The sequence below is a fragment of the Eubalaena glacialis genome, chromosome 3 (assembly GCF_028564815.1).
Source record: "Eubalaena glacialis isolate mEubGla1 chromosome 3, mEubGla1.1.hap2.+ XY, whole genome shotgun sequence".
In the NCBI taxonomy this organism is placed as follows: domain Eukaryota; kingdom Metazoa; phylum Chordata; class Mammalia; order Artiodactyla; family Balaenidae; genus Eubalaena; species Eubalaena glacialis.
The window spans coordinates 44,039,638-44,062,386 of NC_083718.1; the positions used below are offsets into that span (position 1 = coordinate 44,039,638).

Sequence of the window (22,749 nt, forward strand, 5' to 3'; positions counted from 1 at the left end):
TCCACCGAGCAGCCAGAGGGATCTTTGAAACGGGAAAGTTGGGTCTCACGTCACTCCCTCCAGTGGTTTCCCATTGCAATTAGTGTAAAATCCCAATTCCCAGCACGTTCCATGAAGGTTCTATCCTATCTTCCCTCTCCTTGAACCTCTCTGCCCTCACCCACCCTGGTCCAGCCACATGGGCCTTCCGTCTCTCCCATAGATATGCCAAGTTAGTTTCCATGTCTGGGGTGTGTATCTTCACATGAGCGTCTCCTTGTCAATATTCAGGCTTCAGCTCAGTTGTCACCTCCTCAGATAGACCTAACCCAATCTGTTAGCTAAATGAATCCTCTTCTCCCCAAGACACTCTTTGTCTGTGTGTTAGTTTGTTAGGGCTTCCATAACAAAGCACCACAGACTGGTAGCTTAAACAACAGAGGTTTATTGTCTCACAGTTCTGGAGGCTAGAAGTTTCCAAGATCACGGGGTTGGCAGGGTTGGTTCCTTCTGAGGGCTGTGGGGAGAACTTGTTCCATGCCTCTTTTCTAGCTTCTAGTGGCACGTGGCAATCTTTGGTGTTCTTGGCTTGTAGATGCATCACTCTGATCTCTCTTCATCTTCACATGGTGTTCTCCCTGGGTACCTGTCTCTACATTTTCCCTTTCTATAAGGATACCAGTCATGTTGGATTAGAGCCCACCCTAATGATCTCAGTTTAAATCAGTTACCTCAGTAAAGACCCTATCTCCAAATAAAGTCATATTCTGGGGCTTAGGACTTCAACACATAACTTTTGGGGGAACACAGCTGAACCCATAACCATTCCATTACCTTGTTTTATTTTGTTTAGGGCTTTTATAACCATCTTAACTATCTCATTTATTTGTTTGTGGTCATTGTCCGTGTCCCGCAACTACAACATAAGCTACATGAGGGCAGGGATCTGCCCCAGCTTTAGTGCTTGGTCCTTTTCCTGCCTTGCAGAGGGACACTAGCTCCTATTTCTACCGCATGAATCGGGATACTTCCCTTGGATTGCCCCAGGTGAGAGGAACAGGCCTGCCCCCATTCACTTTCCACAAGCAACCAATGTGCTTGCTACACGTTCATCGCTTAGCTCAAAGTCCAGTCAAAGATCGGCAGCATCAAAACCTGGATGCAGCCATGAATCTCAGAGCCCCAGAAATGCTCTACACATACCCAGGTTTCCTGCCCTCTTGCCAGTGCAGCATAGCCTGATGGCTAAGGGCATGGGCTGTAGAGCTAGACCGCTTGGGTCTGCCACTTAAGCTGAGAGACCTGGGTACATCACTTACCCACACTGTGCCTCAGTTTCTCCAACTATAAAATGGAGACAATTTTAAAAGTACCTCCCTAGTAAATTGTTATATAAAATGAGATCCCTACATGATAAACAGAATGTCTGACCATTAGGAAGTGCGTTATGCTAATCCAGGTCTCATCTTTTAGGCCTGGTCTGAAGTCTTGGAAAGTTCCTGGTGGACAAAGGGACCAGAGCCCAGGAGGTGTCTCTGGTCAACTGGGGACACAGAGGCCCCAGGTTACTGCTCAGACTCCCCCTTCAGAATCCCCATTTGCCCCCAAAGACGGCAAGCCAGTACTGGGGAGATTTTGACCATAAGATGCTGGGTGGGCCTTGGAGTTTCACTGGTTCTTCTGGCTGATTGAGGAGAAGAAAAAGAAGGCTGTAACTCCTCAGACTCTTCCTGAACACTCAGTGTGAGGGATGCGGCTTCCAGATGACTCAGCAGGGCCAGTTCCCTTGGAATCAGCTGCTCTGGCTCAAAACTGTCCGTGTTGCAGCAGCCTCACTCAGCCACCCCCAGAAAAGCTAACCCACCACTCAACTTACTTCCTGATTTAATACCTATATATAGCCATGTGTATAGACCTTTCTATATATCTATGCACTTAGAAACCAGCGAGCCTAAAAATACCCCTGCCCCATACTTTATTTCTTTGTTTTCTGTAGGTTCCTGGTTCTAATTTTATAGCTCAGGAGACTGGAAATTGCTGTCAGAATGGAGTGACCTCCGTGGGTGGCAGGGGGACCAGAGGACAGGCTCTGTTTGGGAGACAGGAGGATCCATTCCCAGCCCCAGCTCTAAAGTCAATGTGCTGTGATGTGTTGGGATATCCTCCTCCTTGCTAAATCTGTGTCCCTCAAGTGAAGAAGGTATTGAACTTGATGATCTAGGTGTTTTCTTGCTCTTCCATTCATTGGCTAAGTGCAATGGTCCTCGTGGGAAAAGCTGATGCAGACGCACCAGAACCACTGATTCCTGTTCATTCACTCAGTTAACAAATATTTGTTGAGCACTTACTGTGTATCTGATAAAAATCTCTAACCTTAGGGGACTTACATTCCCATTAGAGGAGATACATAATAAACAAAATAAATAAAGTTTATAGTATGTTTGACAGTGATAAGCGTCACGGAGAAAAAGAAAGTAAAAAGTGGGGACAGAAATTGGAGGGGGTGCAATTGTAACTAAGCAGGCTGGGGAAGACCTCACCGAAAAGGTGGCATTTGCATACAGACAGGAACGAGGCTGTGCCCAGGACGGGAGGCAGTGAGCACGCGGAAACCTGGGGGAAGAGTCCCAAGCAGAGGAGCTGCACACACCAAGGCCTCAGGTGGGAGAGCGCCTGGTGGGTTTGAGGCCACTGGGGCTGGAGTGGAGCGAGCGGGCAGCGAACCCTATGAGCGCAGATGGAAAGATAAGATGGACCACTGCTCTGGATGGGATGGGGCACCCCTGGAGGGCATTGTGCTGAGGGGAGACCTCAGCTGACCTCTATCTTCACAGGATAGTCTGCCTCCTGGGATAGTTCACAACAGACTACAGGACACAAGGGTGGAGGCAGGGAGACCATTAAGGAGACTACTGAAAACAAGGCAGGACTGATGGTGGCTTGGAGCAGGGTGAGGGAGAGATGGGGAGAAGTGATCAGAATCTATATGTATGTGGAAGGGTTTGCTGATGGATTGGGCGTGAGTATGAGAGAAACAGAAGCCAAGAGTGACTCCAAGGTTTTTGGCTTGAGCAATGATGGAGCTGTCATGAACTCAAATGGAGAAGACTATGGGAGGAGAAAAGATCAGGAAGTCAGTTTTGGACCCATGAGGAGCAAGATGCCTATTAGACATCCCAGTGGAGAAGCTGAGTGGGTAGTTGAATGTATGAGTCTTGGGGTCAGAATAGAGTCTGGAATGGAGATGTACATTTGAGAGTTGTCAGCAGGCACATATATATGGTGCATAAAGCTGCAGGCCCGGGTGAGGTCTGTGAGCTGGTGTGGGAGGATCCAAGCTCTGAGCTCCGGGGCACACCAACATTTAGAGATTGAGAGGTGAGAAGGAACAGCAAAGGGGACAGAGAGCCAGGGAGGCATGGACAACCTCTCTCTAGGCTTTAGCTCATTTAGTAAAAGGGGAGGCTCTCCAGGGTCCTGTCCCATTCTGATACCTGTGCTTATAAGATGTAGAATGGAGCTGTGCCCAGATCGCAGCAGGAAACCCTTTCCTAGCTCTTGTCCAGGATGCACGTGGGATCCAGGCTCCTACTTGAGCTGCCCCTGGCATGGGGGCATCTGCAGATGGCCTGAGGTAGCTGGGCACGGTGAGGGGTAGGGAGTGGGGAGGCTGGTAGCCCTGCCCCCCCCCAACAGAAAGCCTTCTGCAGTCCCCGCCCAGGGAGGGGGGACGGCCAGGGCCAGGGCTGGAGAGGTAGGAGCTGGCTTTATTCTGACACTGCTTTCCTTCTGTGGAAAAAGAGCTTACCTTCTCTCTTGTGATAGATGCTAACAGGGGAATAAGTGCTTGGGATACTAACAACTCACACGATTCTGAGTATTTTTAACAAAAAAGGGGAGAGTGGTTTCTAATTGACATCTCTGTCCTCCAGTTATCTCATGGGAACTTGAAAAACATTTCTTGCCTGCCCAGAGGTAATGTCCCAGTCAGAGTTTTCCCCAGGATTTCTAGGATCTAACCTTGGCAAGAGCGGATCCAGCCCTGGAAGCAGCCAGGCTGTCAGGATTCCTGGCCTCAGGGAGTGCGGGCTCAGCAGCCCTGCCAGAGTCTGACCCTGACGTGCTCCCAGCCAGCCCACTATTCCTCTCTCAGGGAGCCCGCACTTAGCCAGCTGGGGAGCTCTTGTTTTACTACTACTAGTCACTTCCATTGCACATGTACTGTGTGAAGCATTTTATATATATTAACACATTTTCATATATTGTATATACATATATACATTTAATCCACAAGAATCCTACTATAACACCTCATAATAATTGAATAGACACGGTGCGATTAGCTCCAAGTGCCCCATCTTTTCTTAATCCTCACTGTAATGAGACTCCAAGTTTTGTGCAGTTGAATTCTTGGGATCCTACGTATGATGTTCTGATTAGGTTTTGCAGTATTATTGTTCCCTTTTACAAAGGAGGAAACTGAGGCTTAGAGAGATTTACTTACTGATGTCACTCAGAAGCTGGAGATTTGTGCCCAGGCGTCCTGGCTCCATGGCCGATGGGCTTCATCCCCTTGCCGTAGGAGTCCCTGTACCTTCAAGGTCATCTCACCTGACAGCTGGGGAAACCAAGGACTGGAGAGGAGAAGTGCCTTGCTGCAGCTCACAGAGGGCCCTGACAGTTGAGAGCAGGCCCAGGAGTCCTTTCATGGGCTGCCCACCGCTCATTTATAGATATTCTCTGCCTACACACTACGGGCACTACCTGGTGAGATGCTGGGGAGGCTCTTCCCAGGGCAGAGCATCAGCCTGGTGTCTCTGATGCTCACTGTGGTTGGCCCTGTGACACTCACCATGGGCCAGGAGAGACGTGTCCTGTGGCCAGGAACCGTTCTGGGGAGGCAAAGATGAGCCAGGGGGAATCCTGCCCTTAGGGGTTTACCAGTTCACACTCCCTAAACTACAGCGCAGCATCACCCCTCCTGCCTCCCCCGCTGGGGACCCTCCCTCTCCCTCTCCACCTGCTGGAATCCCAGGCACCTTTCAAGGCCCCTTTGGTTCACTTGACCTCCTCTGGGAGGCCTCCCTGCAGAACCCAGACCCTCTTCCTCTCCCTAGCACTTAGTCTAAAGGCCTTTCTCTATTGCAGGTACTTGGCTGTATTTGTGTCTTCTCCCTAGGCTGGCAGAAAGCCCCTCAGGGCCGGGACCACGTCTTGCCCTACCCGGTATGCCTCTTCCGAGCACCCGGGCTGATGTACTATAACATAACTTGCAGCACGAATTATGAAGCCGGCAGAATGGTGTTACCAAGTGAGAATTCTAAGAATTCAGAGGGGACGGAGGTTACTTGAGGAAAGAGTTAGTATCCTGCTCTGCTCTCCCTCTCAGAGAGAGATTATGCACATGAAAACAGAAGAGGAAGTGTTTAGGAAGAGGAAAGAGCTTGAACAAAGGCATGGAGACAAAATTCCAAGGAAGTGGAAATTAAGGGTCACGTATGGGAGACAGCAAGTCGCTCTTATCCGGCTGGACCTGTGAAGGAGAAAAGGAAAAACTAAGGCTGGATGACAAGTGACCCTACCTCAAGAGGTCACTGGGAGGATTAAGTGAGTTCGAGCGCAGAGCAGCACCTTGCGTGCATTAAGGGTTATTGAGGCTTTAGCTGTTTTCTGTTCTTCTGCCCCGCCACCACCCATTTGCACCCCTCCCAAAGTGGGGGTCTCTGAATTCTTGGAACACTGGCTGGCAGGGGACTGGCGTTTTCCCTGCTGTTACCAAGTCTCTCAGGCTGAAGGTCATTCGTGCGTTTTAGGGGCCACAGAACTTTCCCTCCTCATGTACCCACTCCCTTTTCAGGGATTCATCACCTTGTTCTTTATTGTCATTATTATTAATTAAAACTACAAAGGGAATGTATGATCATTTTACCAAAATTGAAACATACAGATAAGTAAGAAGAAATGAAAATCACTTCAAATGCCACCATTTAGAGAGAATGCTGGTTAACATCTTAGGGTACCTCTCTCTCTCCAGACTTCTCCCCATTCAATATGTTTGTTTAAATAAGTATGTGTATATATTTAGGCCAGGGGGTCAGCAAACGCAGCCCCAGGCCCTCCTTGGAGGCCCCCTTAGTTGGGTGGGGCACCAGATCACTGTGGTGGCTCTGAGCCCAGGACCCTGGCAGTTCAGAGACTGGACTTTTCTGCCTGATGCCCACGTGCTCCCCGCCCCTAACTGAGAGCCTGGAGCTGCCTTCTGCCTGCCCTGCACGAACGACCCTACCTGGAGCTGCTTTTTGATCCCTCCCATGGAGGCAACTTGCTGTGTGGGACGACTGCTTCAGAAGGAAAACCTGCAAGCAGCCCCTGGGAATGAATTGGGCCTTTATGTGAAAAGCCACTCTCTGCCGCATGCCCAGCTTCTCCTAAGCCACTCTGGAAGGTGACTGTGACGTCGTAATGACCGAGAGAGTGAGGGGATGGGGTGGGAGCCCGCAGAATGGCTGCAGCTTTACAACAGCTGGAGAACTTACTGGCAAATGCAAAGGTGACATTTATCCAGGCTTTCTCAGCTCCTCCCAAACATGGGGCAGTGGAGTTTGCTTTCAGTCTACCGTGGAATTTCTCAGAAGTCTTAAAAATCATAATGGCTATGATTTATTGATCATATATTCTGTGCCAGGCCCTTTACAGAAATTATGTTTAACCCTCACCTCAGTTTCACAAGGTAGATAAGGAAACTGAGGAAGGCCAGTGGCTCAACCCAGGCCCTGCCATCAGTAAGAGAGTAAGAGAGATCTGAACCCAGGTAATTGGACTCTAGAGCCCATGCTCTTTATTTTTGCATAAAAATGTATGTTTATTTGATTAAAGTGACCTATTCCCATAGTTAAACATCAAACAGGGCTAAAAGGCATGGTGAAAGCCAGTGGCCCATAGTTCAACCCTTTCTACTCCTCTGCCCTGCTCCCCAGAAGCAACCACTTCCAACTCAGTAGCTTCTTTTTTTTCTGCTTTTTACTCTAGATTTCAAAATATCCACCTAAATACCTTTTCTCGTGCATTTTTTTCAAAAATAATCCCCCACCCTTTTCCCACTTCTTAGTTTCTTCTACATATAACAATTTCCCCCAGTTCCTTCAGTGGATCCGTCGGGGCCCAGCAATAATTTGCCCACTGCTCACCCACGCTGTATGATCTGCCGGTCCTTGCCCTGTGTCCCTTGGCCCGGAAACTTCCCTTCCCCGTGCTGGTTCCACTACTCAGGCTGGGCTGGCTCCTTGCTCTTGGTCCTGAGACTTCCCTCTGCCCTTTCCTTTGCTGGAGCCCCTGTTCCTGGATGCCATGGCTTCCTCTTTCATGATGAGCCCAGGTTTTGAGTCCTGCATGTCTGAAAGTGTCTTTACTTTCCCGTCACATTTGATTGATCATTTGGCTGAATATAAAATCCTGGTTGAAATAATTTTCCTTCAGAATTTTGAGGGCATTTTCCCATTACGTTCTATCCAGTGTATCTGGAGAGAAGTTTCATGCCCTTCTAATTCTCCTTCCTTTGTCTGTTAGGGGTTTTTTTTCTTTCTGGGGCTTTCGTGATGTTCTCTTTATCCTTTGTGTTCTAAAATTTGATACTGATGTGCTTCTGGGGTGAACTGGTTTTTTGCTTACTGTGTTGGGCACCTTCTGTTGAGATTTTTTTTTTTTTACTTTAGTTATCATATTTAAATTTTTCAAGATCTCTTTCTTTTCTGTTCCTTTCTCATGGAGTTCTATTTTTATGTCATATTTTCCTGAGGTTACTACTTTATAGGTTCTTCTAAAAAGTTATTTTAAGGTTTTTCTGCTTGCTATATGTTGTTTCCTTCTTTTCTGTTTATTTTGACCTCTCTTTCGTTTCAAATGTCTGATGACCCTCCATATTAAAGAGCAAGGCAAGCCTAGAGTCTAGTAGACGTCACAGTAGGGTGACCAGATGGCTAGAAGGCTGTTTTACTGGGAAACCTCAAATAACATTTTGTGGAGATCCTTTCCTAGGAACAGAGGATGGGGGTGATGAAGAATTCAATCTATCCAGAGAAGAATCTTCCATTGTCTGCCTGGAAGGGAAGTGACACTTAGCTGCTGGTGTCCTGGGAGCAGGCAGAGAGTCTGAGGGGCCATAATTCACTTAGTTTTTGATTTTACTCTCCCAGTTTTTAAGCTCCTACCTCACTGTCACCCTCTGCTGTGACTAGTCCTGGAGTCCAGAGCATCTCCAAGTCATCTTCTCCAGATAATGGCTTCTGGTCTCTCGCATGGAAAAAGAGACCTGGAGGGGGTGGTGCTTGCATTTCTGAGCCCTGGGCCTCACTCCTGTCTTCTGTGGTACCTGGTACCTCTTAGCACCCAACCCTCGCAGACTCTGTGGGGCTCCTTGGTCCACTTCTCATCATTTTCCTCTCTTGTACACATGTGGACTGTGCCTTTCCCAGCTCCACTCAGAGACTGCTCCTCTACCCACATGCCCATCTGAAAAGGGTTTGGAAGTCTTTCCTCTGCAATGGTCTCCTCTCTTCTCTTCACCCTTTTGGCTTAAAGCCTTTGGAATTCCACTATTAGTGGCTATTTGGGGAAAGAGGTGAATGAAGTAGAATTTAGGAGGGCTGTATCAGTTATCCATGATTGTTATAACAAATCACCCCAAAACTTAGTGGCTTATAACAACAATAATTTACTACTTTTCATTATGCTGTGGGTTAATTGGGTGGTTCCTCTGATGGTTTCACCTGGGCTCGCTCATGCAGCTGCATTCAGTTAGCAGTTGGTTGGGCTGGAAAACACAAGCTGGCCTGTTCATAAGCCTGGTGGCTGCTGCTGCCTGTTGACAAGGATGCCTCGGTTCTCCTCCATTGGCCCCTCACCTTCCAATAAACTAGACTAGCTTCCTTAAGACATGATCTCAGGGCAATGTTCCAAATATTCAAGGCAGAAGCTGCAAGGTCTCCTGAGGCCGAGCCTTAGAAGTCATGCAGTATCACTTCCACTGAATTCTATCGGTCAAAGCAAGTCAACCCAGATTCAAGACCTTTTCTCTTGATGGGAAGAGCGGCAAAGTTGCACTGTAAAGGGGTATGTATGCAAGAATAAGAAAAGTTGTTGCAGCCATCTTTACAAAAAAAAAATCTATGATAGAGGGAGAGAAAATAAATGCAGGAGATCAAGCCTCCATGTTGAACTGGAAGTCTTCCTTGCTCTTTGTATCACCCCACACCACCAGGGTCTGTGTCCTGGACGGGCAGATCATACAGCATGGGTGATAAGTGGGCAAATTATTGCTGGGCCCCGACAGAGCCATTGAAGGAACTGCCCTGGACATTCTTTTCTGAACTTTGCTAACCAAACCTCCATCGTTCTAGGTAGTTGTGAGTATATAGACCATAACCCCACACTGGAGAGAGGAGTAGAGCACAATAACTCCTATCGAAGGATTTCGAAATGGAGAAACTTGGATCAAATCCCAGTTCCACTACTTACAGCCCTATTACCTTAGGCACATTACTTAGTCTCTCACTTAGTCTCTCTGAGCCTCAATTTCCTTATCTGTAAAAATGTAAAATAAACGAATTAACACATGTAAAATCCATACCTAGCACAGTGTTTGACACAAAGCAAGTGTCCAATAGTATCAGTAAGTGATTTTTCTGGGAAAATATTACATTTCTAATGATTTAACCACTGGAGATGGAATTTGAGAAAAAGAGTTTAAGTCCAGGGTTTTACAGAAATAACTTCCAGGGCTGTTGCAAGGGTTCAATGAATTAAAACAGATAAAGCCCCTAGAGGAGTGCCTGACACATCAGACACGCTCAGCAAGTGTTTTACGTGCACCCCTGCTTGCTTAGGTGGGCGCGTCAAGCGCACCTGGGCTCTGACAGGGCCACTGTGAGGACCACCACCACCTGTCAGGGATGGCGGCGTTTGCTCCATCAGGCGGGGGACAGGCAGCAGGGTTAGAGTCATGGTGTCTGCTCTCCAAGGTCCGAGCGGTCAGCTCACAGGTGTGCCAGTCTCTACAGCTGGGGTTCTTAATCTGGGTTTTATGGTTGAGCCTCAGGGGCTAAGAACCACCTGGTACTGCACGGAACACACTGGGTGTGAAAGCATCTTTCTGGGGCTAGAGTTCACAGTTTAGATTCTCAGAGAGGTCATTAACCGTCAAAATACTGAACATCTCAGCTCTAGAGGCTCTTCTGTCCTTCCAACTTATATCCTTCTGATGTGGTTTGGGTTGAGAGATAGAAGTGTTTATCGTGTTAGAATTACGATTAAAGTAGGAGTCAACAGTACCTGAAAAAGCCAGATGGGCTCTCCTGTTGGAGAGGGGGTGAGCTTCACAGTGAACGACACTATGGACTCCAATTTTTGCTGCCCAGCGGTCTGCTTTTGCATCCTGACCTTTAGCTGTTTGCAAAATGTGGATGACTAGACAAGTGACCGACAGTGAAGTGAGCTGGTTCTCACAGTGTCCATGCTATGGGCATTTCAGTGTCTGCAGACCACGTATCCTGAGCCCTGTGTGTGCTCCATCCTAACCTGTGGGTTTGGGTACATCAAAGCAATCCCCACGCTGCACCCAGGAGCAGACAGGGGAGGGTCGGCCTTGTCTGGTGACCTTCAGTGACATCTGTCTAAGGAGATCACCTGCTATTCTTCGACAGACATTTTCTCATACTAGTCCTTCTAACATAGTCACATTTATGACCAAAAGAGTCAACTTTTAAGGCTGGAGCTTTCCTCATGAACATGGCAGTGTATAGTTTTTAAGGGAAAAAAAACAATCCCAACAGAACTGCAACACCTAAGCTAAATCTTCCTCTCTCTTAAGTTTAAATTTTTATCACCTTCCTCTTTTGTGATTCAAAGGCAGAGAGAAGAGGATTCACCCACACTGTGAAATATTCTTTGGCTGACCTGGTTCTGGGAGGGTTATGCAAAAGCCTTGGAAAGGACTCGGGGAGTGACCTGGAGCCTGACTCAGAAGCACCCTAGGAAATTCGGTGGCAGGCAGAAAGTGAATTCTGGAGCCCTTTGAGATCTATACAAATCCACTGCGAGGCATCCACTTTCCCCAGCTGGAGGCTGTCTCCCTTTCCCCCCTGCCCTCACCCTCACTGGACGGCACTCACCCTCAGGTGGGCCTGAGGAGGCAGCAAGGCCCAGGGCAAGTTAGCCTATCTCTGCAGAAGGCCCTTCCCCCGTGCCTCTCACCACAGGGATTCGGTGACTCACTCTGAAAAAGGCATCATAAATTTCTTCCTAAGAACACACTTGTCACTGAACCATTCCAACAATTTGGCAGGACAAGAGATCTGGCTCAAGGCAGCAGGGCCAACAGGTAATCCCCTGTTTATAAAGTGTTTCCCTCTCAGGGCTGGAGAGGGGCAAGGACCCTCAAGTCAATGTCACACATTCCATTTAGAGCTGGAATGCTCACACCCACTTCACAGATGAGGGATGCAGTGACTCAGGGCCTCCAGGCCCAGCTGGGACAGACCCTGCCCCTCGCCCGAGCCGGCAGCAGCACCATGGAGGGACCGTGGTGGTAGACAGCTGGGGTTGAATCCTGGCTCTGCCTGTTCCAAGCTGGGCAACCTTAGGCAGCTTCCTTAACCTCTCTAGCCTCTCGTTTCTCCATCTGTGAAATGGGATAATACTTAACCCGTGAGGCTTTTGTAAAGACTCAGTGAGGCACGGTGGGTACAGAGCTTTGAGCACAGTGCCAGCAGGCAGTGAGAGCTCCCGCGTGCGGCTGCTAGGATTCTGTGCTGACTCTGGTCGGGCCCCACGTGCCCCCCTCAGCTCCTGGCTCCTCCACTTGGCTTCCTGCTGTCCTCTCCTTTGGTGCTCTGTCCTCTCATGCTTTTTTCAGAATAAAGAAAGGTAGCCACTCCTACACTGTATTACTTCACACTCTCAACTAGCATTTGAGGGAGATACTCTTATCCTTAGCTGACGGGGCGGAAACTGAGGCTGGGCGAGTTTGGGTGACTCCCCCGAGGCCACCACCAGGGGCGTGACAGAGCCAGCAACACGCAGCACAGCGCTCCCAGGGGAGGCCCAGGATCCAGGACCAGCTGCCAGCAGGGAAGTTCCGGATGTGGCCTAGTATTTCTGTCACTGAATTCTTCCCAGGCAGCTCACTCTTGGGACCCTGGACAGTTGCCAAGGAGGTGTGAACGAGAAGGCAGAGAGAAGGCTTCCTTTGGAGGGGGCAGGGAGGCAACTGAGCTGCCATTTCCTGAGCCCTTGCCATGTGCCCTCCGTGCTAACTTTGTGCACCTTTAATCCACACACACACTCCTGTGAGCCAGGCTTAGTGCAGTCCTTACTTCACAGAGGAAAATGAGGCCCAGAGGGCTCAGGTCACTCACCCCAGCCTGCACCTGGATGTCCAGTTGTGTTGTTCATCTCTCCACCTCATGCCTCCCATCAACGTGGCATGAAGTTTGGCCAGAGCAGTCAATTTTGGAAACACTTCCAGGCTAAATGACCTCAACCCACCAGCAGGGGCAGAACTGGTGGACCCTGTGTCCCTTCAGGAGCCCCCAGGCCTCTTACTAAGCATCCTTGAGCTTGTGTGTGAGTGTGTGTGTGTGTGTGTGTGTGAGTGAGGGGCATCTCCTGCTGCTTCCACGCATCCTGGGGAACCAGGGGGCATCAGCCCAGGCAGCAGCCTCCTCAGGATCGCCCACCTAAAAGCCACCTCTGAGTGTCTGCAGTGGAGCTGGACTTCATTAAAGAGCAAGGCAGGTCCTGGAACGCACAGGGTCCTCTGCCTCTTCCTGCACTAAACTGTCCCCACCCCACCCCTTGAGGACGGGAACAAGCTCCCTGAGAGCAGGAGCTCTGCCTCATTCTCCTCTGTCTCTCCATCACCCAGAACAGTGCCTGGCCCTCAACAGACATTTGTTGACTGACGGACTGACTGACCGATGATGGTCTGACTGATGAACACCAGCCAGCCCCAGTGATAAACAGCAGCCAACGTGGCAGGAATTTGCTGGGCTATTAACGGGTGAGGGGTCCACATGGCTCCCGAGGCAGCTGCCGTGTGGAGAGCCGAGGCAGGCGGCACAGGCAGGCTGGACAGAAGGAACGTGAGGAGGACTCCAGAAAGCACAGGTTCCAACTGGTTGAGGCCACTGCCAACGAGAGAGGCTGACAGGCTGGCCAGGGGGCCGCAGCCTGGGAGCCTAAGGCTGGCTGGCCACGCGCTGGGCCTCTGTCATGTGCTATCAGGGCTGCTAAAGGGCTTCTGCCCCCAGCACTACCTCCTCTGTCTCTGACACTGAGTCCACCAGGAGAAAGGGCTGTGGGGTAATGGAAGTCCTCCGGACTGGGAGTTACAAGATCTGGGTTGGAATGACCTCCTCACTGCTCCTGTGTTCTAGCTCCTAGCTGGTACCTAGGGACTGTCCCTCCATCTGTCCATCACGGCTTTGCAGGACTGCTGTGGATTCGAGAGCCTTGATTCTGTGAAGGCCCTGGACCCCTATTCTCCACCCGTCACAGCTGAAGGCACTAACTCCGCCAAGATGCCACATCCCTCAGATGTCTCCTCTAGTGTGGACTTTCCACACCCCAGCTCAGAGCACCAAGTCTTTCCAGGCCTGGTACCCCCTCCACATCCTGCACCTCTGCCCTCCAGACCCAGAAGCCCGGCCTCCCTGTGGAGCAGTCCTGACACAGAAAAGAAAATCATTAGCATAATCACCCGTTCAGTTCTCTCCACTCACTTCTCTGTGTGAACAATTTGCTGGTGCCCAGAGGCAGGGCTGCTCCCACAGCCACCAGGCCGGTGGCGGTGAGGCTTCGGGAACTGTGGAATCCCAAGCTAATTAAGTGGAAGTGATGCTTTCGGGGAAACAGGCTCGCGTTCCTGCTGCTCTGAACACATCACATTAAACACAAAAGCGGCCTTTGGAAAGTGCAGAGAAGGCACAGAGGGATGTGAACGACAAAGATGATTAGACGGCTGGGAAGTGAGGTGGATGTGGGATGAAAGGTTAAGGCAATTGAAGTGTTTAGCCTGAAGGAAAGAGGAATGAGGGGCAGGCCACTTCATCATTTGTCCTTCTGCTGTAGAAAGATGATTGCCCCTTGGCTCTGACCCTCCTCCAAGCCTGTGTTCTCTTGTCCTCACTCTCTGTATCTCATCCATCTCTGTGCTCTGTTTACTTGTCAATTCATTTTGCCATTTATGGAGCATCTACTCTGTGCCAGACTCTTTGCCAGGTTCTGGAGATGAAAACAGAGTCTCTGCCTTGAAGGTCAAGTGGGAGAAGTGGGCCCATAACCCCAAACTACCAACACTATAGGACTGGAGGACTAGAGGACCACAGGTCCTGTCTCACGTCTCAGAGGAGGGAAAGACCATGGGTCAGGTGTGATGGGAGTTCATGAGCAAAGTGGGTCCTCAGTCCTGTCTGGGCATCAGGGGAGGCTTCCTGCAGGAGGTGATGCCCAAGTGTAACCTTGAAGAATGACTCAGTGAGCCAGGCGAGGACAGGTGCGGAGGGCATTCTAGGCAGTGGGAGCAGCCCGAGCAAAGGCCCAGGACATAAAATGCAGAGTGCATACAGGCAGCTGCCAACTGTTGGGCTTTACTGAAGTAAAAAGTAGAGACCGATGTGGTGTGGGGTATGGCCAGAGGGCCACACAGGGCCCAGATCCCAAGTCCCTGACCATGCGTTAGGGAACGTGGGCTTTATCTGGATGCAGCACTCTCCGGAGTGTTCGGAATAACACAGTCACGTGCAGTGTTAACAGATGTTCCCCCAAAATAAAAGGTGCTTCTTGGTCAAATAAGTTGAGTGACATTGAGTTAAACTAGTGGTTCTCAAGTGAAGGGCAATTTGCAAAAGGGAACATTTGGCAATGTCTGGAGATATTTTTGTTGTCCTGATTTGGGGGTAGGGTGCTACTGGCATGTGGCAGGTTGAGGCCTGGGATGCTGCCCACCGTGCTACAATACACAGGACAGCCCCCTACAGAAAACTCTGCCCCAGCCCCGCCCCAGGGCTCCCAGAGACCCTACCCAGGCCCCGCCGGATCTCTCAGCATTCTGTACTATCGTGGTCTGTTTGCTAGTTGGTCTCCCCACTAGTCCCTGCACTGGACTATGCAGGTCCGAATGGCTGGGTTCAGATAGTCAGTATTTGGGGGAGGGAGGAGGAGAAAATATAGCAGAAGAGCACGTCCTGGCAGGGTTGGGTGGAGGGAGTTGCACTGGGGGGAGTCTGCCTCCTGGGGCATAACTCCTGCCGGCAGGACTGGCGGGGCATTCTAGGAGCGCTTCCCATCCTAGCAGCCCCCATCGGCTGCAGCTGGAAGGTGTGGGACTCAGACCCAGCCCTGACGAGCTGGACAGGTCAGAGTCAGGGACCCACTCTATGCTGTGCACTGTGTGGGTGCTGGGAAGAGGGTCCCCTACGGCCAGGTTCTTGCCTGTTTTAATTTTCTCCATAGCAACCTTTAACAGAGCCATTCATTCATTCACTCATTTATTTATTCATTTATTTCTTTATTTAACGTGGCTGCGTGGCCCGGCATGTGGGATCTTCGCTCCCCCACCAGGGATCGAACCCGCGTCCCCTGCATCGGGAGTGCTGACTCTTAACCACTGGACCGCCAGGGAAGTCCCTCACATAGCTATTTTTAAGTTTATTTGTCTCTTCTCCTCACTCCCCTTCCCACCTCAGAATGTTGGCCCCATAAGGCAGGGATTTTCGTCTGGATTGCTCATTGCTTTATCCCCAGGGTCTAGAACGTGCCAGGCGCATAGTATGTGCTCCATTAAAACATGCTGAAGCAACAAACGTCGAGCACCCCCCACGCCCACCAACACTGGCTGTACAGATCCAAGTGCCTGGTGCTCGGCCAGATTCTGCCACACTTGGTCCTTCCTCCTCTGCACTGGCAAACAGGAGAAGTCCCAGGAGCCTCCCTCCTAAACCATGCAGCATTTGCTCATGGTCTAGATAATTCCAAAGCTGCTTTAGGGGAAGGCACAGGAACTTCACAGGCACACCCCAAATCTTCCCTGAAAAATCTGGGATGATGGACTAACCACTAGCTGAGGGAGGAGGGAGCAGGCCAGGATGATGCAAAAGGCCAAGCAGGCTGGCAGCCAAACGAACTGTAGCCAGTTGACAGGACGGTGGCCTGAACAAAGGCCTCGCTGCCTCCCGGAACTGTTGCCAAGCATTGTGACGCTCGGGGCTAATCGCATCTGAGTGCAGTGCTGCAGAGGAGGGCCCACGTGCTGGCAGGGCTTCAGTCACTGTCCGCTTGCCTGAGGAAGCCCAGTCATGTAGCGCAAGGCCAGCAGGGCGCTCCCAATTACACTCGGGGGAGAAAGGACCAAAGCGGGGAGAGCAAGCGCCTGCTGGTTCCCTGGGAGACAAATGCAAGAAAATGAAAACCCGTGGGTGGAAGCAGGTGCCCAGGTCTAGCCAGGGTTGCCAAGGAACTCTTATGTTAATGGAGGGGGTCTGTTTACCCTCAAGACTGCGGCCCATAGGGCTTTTGTTAAACCTGGGCTCATGGCTTGGGCTATGGGCGGCAAGGCTGTCAGAAACCTGGGTTCAAATCCCAGCTGACCCTCCAAGCTGGGGGTTCCAGGCTGCAGAGGAACTATCCATTTGAGCTTTGGGGCCTCAGCCAAGTGATCCATAAAAAGTGCATGTGGGCGAAGAGAGGGTGTATCTGCTCTGCTAACCTAACAGGTTTATTGGAAGGATAAAAGAGTGGAAGGGCCTTAGGAACCATAAAGCATGGAGTGCAGGTAGGCATGAGGGGATGCAACTGTGCTCTTCCAGGGAGGGGCTGTGTACAGGGAACAAAGGCAGCCGGGGGTGGCCTTCGGCTTCTTGTGGAAACCAACTGGCTTTCATGGCACGCCCCTCATCTGCAACAGATGCCTTTTCAGACCTTGAGGTGGTTCTTAGAATCGCATTTAAAGCCCCTTAATGGACAACCTCATGGAGACCTAGAGACACACAATTCATTTGTGTTATTGTGAATGATTCCTTTAGGCAGATAAATTTATAGTCAGCTCATAGTCACATGGCACTTTCCATTTGGTAAAACTCATACAAATTTAATCCTTAAATAACACCAAAAGATAGGCATTACTATGCTCATTTTACAGCGTATAATTTTAGAGACTCAGAGAGGTTGGGTGAGTTTCCCAAAGTCACACAGTCAGTTTGTATCAGAGACAGGTTTTGAGTCCAGGCCTCTGATTACTGGTTAGATTAGTGCCGGCTGTGTAGACGTGACTGTCTCTCCCTCCAGAGTCCCCTCCTCCCCTTCTCATTTAGGGTCTTAGGTTTGGGGCCCACTTTTGTTGTTTGTATTTCTTAACCACCTTCCCTGACAAATCTAAGCAGAACTCTCTTTTGGAAGAGGACAGCCTGGAATAGAGAATTCTCCCTGGGAAAAACTAATGTTCCAAGAGCTGAGCCTGGGCAGCTTCCTTAGTGGGTGCCATTCCACTGTGGTCTGAGCATGATAGGGCAGCTCACATGGTGTGCAGCACGCCTGCCCTGAGGACCTACAATCCCAAGTAAGGCAGACACAACTATCCCAACATCTATGGTGGCCTGAGAAGGTGGTTACAGTAGATCTCCTAGATATGAGATGAAAGACACACTCTCTCCTTAAAATCAGTACAGTTCAGGGAATTTCCTCGTGGTCCAGTGGTAAAGAATCTGCCTTCCAATGCAGGGGATGTGGGTTCTGTCCCTGGTCAGGGAACTAAGATCCCACATACCGTGGGGCAACTAAGACTGCACACTGCAACTACTGAGTTCGCACGCTCTAGAGCCTGTGTGCCACAACTAGAGAGCCTGCATGCCACAAATACTGAGCCCGCACACTCTGGAGCCTGCGCGCTATGACTACTGTGAGAGCCCGTGCGCTGCAACTACTGAGCTCGTGCACTCTAAGACCCGTGCGACACAACTAAGACTCAGCACAGCCAAACAAATAAATAAATGAATAAATATTTTAAAAAATCAGTACAGTTCACTTACTTCCCTGTGGAGAGATTATGTCTGGATTGTGAATGCTGAGAATGAAACAGAGGGAAGAGAACTTTCATTTATAATAAAGATAAAAGTGCTCTCTGATTTTTAAATGACATATTACCAATCAAGTTCACATCCATTACCACAATTCATCTTTACAATAGCCCTGTGAGAGCAGTTATAACCCTGTGAGGTATTATTATTCCCATTTTAAAGATGGGGGAAACTGAGGTTAAAAATTGCATAGGTGATTTGTCAAAGGTCACAAGGCTGATTCGTGGTAGAGATGGAACAAAAAGACCTGGTTCTTCTATCTACAAGTTCAGGGCTTCACAGATGACACTTTTAATTTCCCATGGGTGAGAAGTTAATTAACAGTAAATTCAAAGGTTGATTAGAACTAGGGACTTCTAATGGGAATCCCCCTAAATTCCTGGTAGCATCATTACTTACCTCTTCTCCAAGAATCATAAAAGCACGCTAATGGCATCTAATCAGCCCTCAGCACAAGCCTATAATCGGTATCACAGCAGATGATGAATGAAGACGGAAGGTATGTATTAAGAGACTCACCAGTAACTGCTTGAGGTTACGGCTGCCTTTCCAGGCCTGGAGAGTTGCTTCAATGAGCTTTCACAGAGAAGCTCTAGGTTTCTTGCCTGCATGCCCAGAGGCATTTAAGAGTAAGTATAAACCATAGTCCCTCTCTTCAAGGACTTTACAATTTGGTAGGAAGCTGAGATTTGTCATGAAATCTTTAAATGGCAATGTACAAAACAGAATGGAATTAAATGCCTATCTTTTTGGTTCACAGTCCAACAAGGCTTCTTCAAGAAGGAAGTAGGTCTTGAGTGGGTTGAGAATGGATAGGACTTGGAGAAGGAGGAAGGAGAAAGTGTCTCCATTCTGATGGAGGATGAGGTGCCAGCAGCAGGCAGGATGTAGGGGATGCATGTTTCCCAGCACCCTAGTCATTCTGCACACATTACCTGGGTCCTGGTATAGCCAGGTTTCAATGACTCTCTAAGCCTTGTACCTGCTATTTCTTCTTCTGGAAAGAACCTCCCTCTCTTGATTCCTTGTCCCCTGATCTCTCATGCCCTATCTTCCTGTTAACACCTGCCAATTTAGCCTTACTTCTGCTGTGAGACTGTCTCTGATCTCCTGCAGTGCTTTGCCTTCCTCTTCATGGCACTGACCATGCTGCATGATGATGTGTTTGTAAGCCTGTGTTCTTCACCCCATCACGACCCTTGAGGACCCTTCTGTTCATTTTTTTTTTTTTAATTAATTTTTTTAAATTTATTTTTGGCTGTGTTGGGTCTTAGTTTCTGTGCGAGGGCTTTCTCTAGTTGTGGCAAGTGGGGTCCACTCTTCATCGTGGTGCGCGGGCCTCTCATTATCGCGGCCTCTCTTGTTGCGGAGCACAGGCTCCAGACGCGCAGGCTCAGTAATTGTGGCTCACGGGCCTAGTTGCTCCGCGCCATGTGGGATCTTCCCAGACCAGGGCTCGAACCCGTGTCCTCTGTGCTGGCAGGCAGATTCTCAACCGCTGCGCCACCAGGGAAGCCCCCCTTCTGTTCATTTTTGCATGGCCATCTGTTGAGTAAATACAAATGAAAGATGGAAATGCAGATTGACTGAATGAACAAACCTGCAGAAAGAGACATATGGGCTGACATCTAGAACCAGTGGTGCCCTGGGCCATTAGATGTATTATGTCTAATAAATCTGAGCGGAATTAATGATTCTTCGATGAATGAATGGTTGATGGATTGACTGGGTCATTATACACATCATGAGGAAAACCCAGGATCATTATTCAGCTAACTTGGTTGACTTTTTCTGTCTTAACCTTATTTCTAGAAAGTTGGTGAGGCTGAGACCTGAGGCATCAGCAGGAGTCAGCTCAGGGGAGCGTGCACAGTGTACAGAGCAGCCGTGTGGGACCTGGAGGCGAGGGGTTCAGAAACAGCTAGTGGGCGGTGGGCAGCATCTGGAAAGGCAAGCGAGGGGCTGGAGAAGGGAGCAGGAGCCAGACTGTGAAGGGAAGTCAACGGTTTCCTGAGGACGATGGGACACAATCAGACCTGTAAGTGGGGTGTGTTGCAAGCCTCCTTTTTTTTCTTTTTTTAAAGAAAAGGGACCCCGACTGAAATGTGGAGAATGGATCAAGGTAGAGAAAGATTTAGAAGGCAGGAGCCTAGTTTTAAGGATGTTTCCGAAACTTGGGTATGAGATGGTGAGGGCTGAACTAGGGAGGCGGCTATGGGGATAGAGAAAAGCAGAGAGATTTGGGGGAGCTAAGGAGGAGAATGGACAGGACTTAGTGACAGCTGTGATTGACAGGTGGCCAGTTGTGCTGGTCATGGGGGTGGAGGCAAAGGAGTCGAGGATGAGAACGCTAAGGAGCCTGGCTTGGGAACTGGCAGATCCCAACTGAGATGAGGAAATTTGGGGGAAGAGGTACAGTTGAGCTGAGAGGGAGGAAAAATTGAGTTATTTCCAGAAATTGTTCTATACCTAGACTTTGTAATGAGAGTCTTAATTATATGGTATATATAGATGTAGGTATACATAGATATAGATATATTATGTTTTTCCAATTAATGTAATAACATCTTCCCATGATATTACAGACTCTTCATAAGCATTACTTTTAATAAGGGGCAAGCTATAAATAAATATGCAAACTGTCAGAGAAAATAAGTCAGATGTGCTGATTGAAGAGGGTATTTTACAGGCTACACATGTGCAAGAGCAGGTTGGCCAGTCGGCGGGCCCATCAACAGCATTTTCAGAGCATCTTCTGGGAGAGGCCTCTTCCAGGTGCAGTGAGTGATACAAAGAACACATAAAGAGCCTACGGTTGTACCCAGGAGGCCCCAGCAGACTCAGCACCAGCCAGGGTCTGGCCTTGGTCATAGGCAGATAGCCTACAAAAGGGGCAAGGGACCCAGAGGGAAGTCTTGGCCTCTGGGAATAGGGAAGGGCAGGGGGTAGGGTGGGGACGAAGATCTGCCAAGAGCTGTGACTGTGAATGGAGTCTAAAGAAAACTTCCCCACTCAGCTGGAAAGAGAAAACGAGACTGTGCCTTTGAAAGTATTTTGTAATCGCAAAAGCTGAATACAAATTTAAGGGACTATTCACTATGGTCCACATTCAAAACCATCAATTTAAAACTGACGGAAGTTTTGCTAATATTCATCTATAAAGCAACAGGGGTGGAAAGGAGACTTTTTACTACATTCCCCTTTGTACCTTTTGAATCATTCAAGAATAATTTTAAAAACTTCTTTAAATCTATGCAAACCAATTCTCTCTTATTCATTAACAGTAATGATGGAGAAACAAGTCGAATCACCAGGATTTTTTGACTTATCCAGAAATAAACCATAAAGAGAAGGCAATACTGCATCTCACAGTGACTTCATTCATTCAGAAAGAAGGATGCCCACTCCTAGAATAACATTAAGTGATCACATATTGAGTTAAAAGAAAATGAGCCAGAGTGGCTATGGGGGAAAAGGGCATGGCATTAATGTACAGGACTTGGATTCCAGGTGAGCTAAACTTCTGGGTGCCTCAGTTTTTTCATCTGTAAATGGGTATAACAAAACCTACCATGAAGAATCATAATGAAACTCAACTGAGATAACCTCTGTGAAGGCAGCTAGCACTTAATGACCTGCAACTCTGTACATGTCTGTTTGTTGAATCTTAGAAATACCAACTTTCACGTGCATCCACTGGAACGCTTTTGACTACAAATAACAGAAAAACTTGACTACAATGTCTGAGGTAAACAGGGCTTATTTTTCTCACTATATAATAAAAAGTCTCTGTAAATAAGCAGCCCAGGGCTAGGGTAGAATAGGATAGGTGACCAAAGTCCAGATTTGTCCAGGACCATTCCTGTTTTAGCATCAAAAGTCCTGCATCTCTAGATACCCCTCAGTCCCAAACAAACCATGAGGTTGGTCAGCCTAACAATAATGGTCATCAGTGATGCCATCAAGAATCATAATACTTCATTCTTTTTCACTTGGCCCTTCTGACTGTTGCTTGTTGCCTCATGGTTGCAAGATAGCTACTGAGCCTCCAGGTGTCATGTCTGCATTCCAGGTAGGAAGAAAAGGGAAGGGCAAAAGGATCAAAGGCTTTCTCTTAGAGAGGTTTGCTTCTTACTCTGGAGAGAAAGATTTCCTTGAAGACATGCACTTACATCTCATTGGCCAGAACTGTTTCACATGGCCACCCCTTGCTGTAAGGGTAGCTGGGAAAATTGAGTATGCATTTTGTTTCCAACCCCTCAGTAGAAGAAACCAAGGGGAGAAGGTCGAGAAAGGCTTTTAGGCAGCCGATCCACAGTGTCTGCTACACCCCTTCCCTCTTTATTTCACCCAGCCGATGTCGAGTGCCTGCTGTGCAACAGGCACTGCGCTAAGATCTGCAAAGGGCAGATGGACGATAAGACACAACCCCCATGCTGAGGAAGCTCACAGTCTGATACAGGCTACGTCAGAAGGCAGCCACGAGAGAGTGGGAAGTGCTGCGCCGGCATATCTTGCCCAAGATGCAGGTGGGAATGACAGGGTTGGTGGATTAGCCAGGTAACAATGAATACAGTGTGCTTTCCAAGGATAAACCCAGAGATGTGAGGGCAGGACTTGGCAACAAGAAAGCTCCGGGAAGAAG

At 49.0% G+C, this 22,749-nt stretch overlaps 2 long non-coding RNA genes across 2 annotated transcripts in view; one reads left to right on the forward strand and one right to left on the reverse strand.

Annotated features, from left to right (window-relative positions):
* The window catches only part of LOC133087883 (uncharacterized), a 33,616-nt gene extending 11,116 nt beyond the window's left edge, over positions 1 to 22,500 (forward strand). The window contains exon 3 of the long non-coding RNA XR_009700466.1: positions 22,459 to 22,500. This is a non-coding gene — a long non-coding RNA (uncharacterized LOC133087883). The remainder of the gene's footprint in view (positions 1 to 22,458) is intronic.
* Positions 18,826 to 22,749, reverse strand: part of LOC133087882 (uncharacterized) — a 55,700-nt gene continuing 51,776 nt past the window's right edge. The window contains exon 3 of the long non-coding RNA XR_009700464.1: positions 18,826 to 19,649. This is a non-coding gene — a long non-coding RNA (uncharacterized LOC133087882). The remainder of the gene's footprint in view (positions 19,650 to 22,749) is intronic.